This window comes from Galeopterus variegatus, unplaced genomic scaffold (assembly GCF_000696425.1).
Source record: "Galeopterus variegatus unplaced genomic scaffold, G_variegatus-3.0.2 Scaffold7723, whole genome shotgun sequence".
NCBI classification, from domain to species: domain Eukaryota; kingdom Metazoa; phylum Chordata; class Mammalia; order Dermoptera; family Cynocephalidae; genus Galeopterus; species Galeopterus variegatus.
In genome coordinates, this window is record NW_007733834.1 from 5,797 (window position 1) to 8,415 (window position 2,619).

The 2,619-nt window shown below is 41.0% G+C and overlaps 1 pseudogene; it reads left to right on the top strand.

Moving 5' to 3' along the window:
- The first annotated feature begins 2 nt into the window (after positions 1-2).
- Positions 3-670, top strand: LOC103607801 (annotated as a pseudogene).
- The last annotated feature ends 1,949 nt before the right edge of the window (positions 671-2,619 follow it).

Below are 2,619 nucleotides of genomic sequence, written 5' to 3' on the forward strand. Positions count from 1 at the left end.
TGGTCAACCCCTGGGCCATCATCAGCGGAGCTGCCATGTGGTGCATTGGCCACGTGAATTCATAATTCTTGACCGTGCTGTTGCTGGGGACGTGCTTGTGTTAACCAAGCCCTTAGGAACGCAGGTTGTGGTCAGCGTCCACCGATGGCAGATGGTCCTGGATGAAATGGAATAAGGTGGAGATGGTGGTCTCCAGGAAGAGGTGGAGCTGGCCTCTCAGGGAGGTCCCTATGCAGAGCTGCTGCTGGATGAATGCACGCATCAAATGCCCATGCCGCCACAGATGTCACAGGCTTTGGCATTCTAGGGCACTCTCAGAACCTGGAGAAACAACAAAGGTATGAGGTGTTCCTTGTCATTAATGACTTGCTGATCCTTGCCAGGATGGCTGCCATCAGCAAGTCCAGGGTGGTTTGGATTTCTTGAAGGAACCTCAGCCGAAACCTCTGGGGATTACTGATTCGTCTGCCAAGAGAACAGGTGGCTCGTGTTTGTTCTGAAATTGAATCTTCTGAGTATGGAGAGGGTCACCCAGCATGGGTTGTTGTCATTGTGGAAAGAAAGCCAGACAGCCCAGATCCTTGATAATGCTGGAGTCATCCAGGTCCTACCACTAGGGCCACCACAATGGCTCTTGCTTCTGACAATCCAGCACCTCCTCTCAGCCTAGGTCATGAGATGGAATAGCCAAAGTTGTTTGGACCTGAGAACCTTTGCACTTGACCATGAACGATTCTCAAGAGCTGACTTCAAGAAATTTCCAGAGAAGGCCGCGTGCATGGTGCTTCCAGCTGCCCTTTCTAGGTGGATTGAATCAGCCCATTAAATTCTGCCTCTGCACATTCTAAGGCCAGGGACTTTGGGGGGTGTTTGCTCATCTCTTGGGTAGCAGTGGAAAAACCTGTTTCCTCCATCCGAAGCAAGATGAGGCTGTTCCAGTGTGAGGGATTTTTCTTTGCACTGGGTGATTCCTTTCTGCACAGGGAATGAGATTATTTGTTAAAATTACACACATACACAAAATGACAAAATGAAAACAACTTAGATCAGGAGCAAATGAGTTTGGACGAATACCGCTGATAAATCTAAATTGTTAAGAGAGATCTTAGGTTGCAACGTCAAATTCTTTATTAGGTTTTTCTGAAGTACTGGCTCTTTCCTGCTATGGACAAGAATTGAGCAGTTTGTCCAATGACTGGGAAAGGAGCACCTGCCACCATCTGACGTGATTGGTACAAAGATAAATATCAGTGGCACAGAGTAGAGGGCCCCACAGTTAAGGTCACCTGATTGGGGGCAAAGGTAACATTGCAGTACAGTGATATTGGGTCAATTAGAGCTCCTTATTTAAAAAGGTAAAGTTTTACTTCTACCTCACTACATATACAAACACCAATTCTCAATGGATTGTAGATACAAATGTGAATGGTAAAACAATAAAACTTTTAAAAGTAAGGCACAGGAAAATATCTTCATGGCCTTGGAGAAGACAGAGATTTCTTAAACAAGACACAAATCACATAACCATAAAGAGAAAAAATAAGTGGTATTACATTAAAATAAAAATCTCTTGTAGATCAAATAGCATGTGTGAAAATGCAAACAGTACAATCTCAGATATAGAAATATTCTACAAAGGACTTGTAGACAGAATATGTAAAAATATCGGACAGTAATGAAAAGGCAGGTAATTCAGTTTAAAAAATGGACAAAAAGCTTGAACAGGCACTCTACAAAACATGATAGAAATTGGCCATTATTCTTATGAAGACGTGCTCACCTTCGTTAGTTTTCAGAGAAAAGCACATTAAAACCACAGTGCGATGCTGCTGCCTATTCCCCAGAATGGCTAAAATGACAAGGAGAGATACATGTTGGCATGGGTGTGCAGCAATGGGCACTGCTGGTAAGAGCATAGATTAGTTTAACCATTTTGCAAATCTTTTGGGCAGTACCACAAGATCTGAACATATACATATCCCCTTACCAAGAAATCTCACTCCTTGTTATGTACCCAACATAAATTCTGCTCTGAAGACTACTCAGCATAGATGCAGGTGTTTACAAAAAGACGTGTACATGAGTTGGTGTTTACAAAAAGACGTGTACATGAGTTTTTATAGTAATTAGCACAGTTCACAACAACATAGTGAATAAATAAGTTGGCATATATGCATCGCTAGAATATTCAGCAATGAGAAGGCACAATCTAAGTTTTGTTACGTAAAAAAATAGGTGAATTTTTCAAACATCATGTTGAACCAAAGAAGCCACAATGTATTAGGCATACTTTATGATCTATTTTAAAAATAAAATCCTAAGTTCATGAAAAAAAACCCTGGATTTCTGTTAATGTTTGTTTTTTGTCCTGGGTGGTGGTTATATAGGTATATTCGCTTTGAAAATTCATCAGCATGTACAGTTATGATACATGTACTTTATGTACACCATTAAAATATTTACATTAAAAGTTGATTGGAAGTTCTGTGCATTGTTGGATTTTCAACTCTGTTGTCTTGTATTTAAGGTGGTCTTTTAAGGACTCAACTATTTAATTGTTGAACCCCTAGTGTTCAGTATTGTAATTGCCTCAGCATTAAAGATGTGTCCCAACAAATG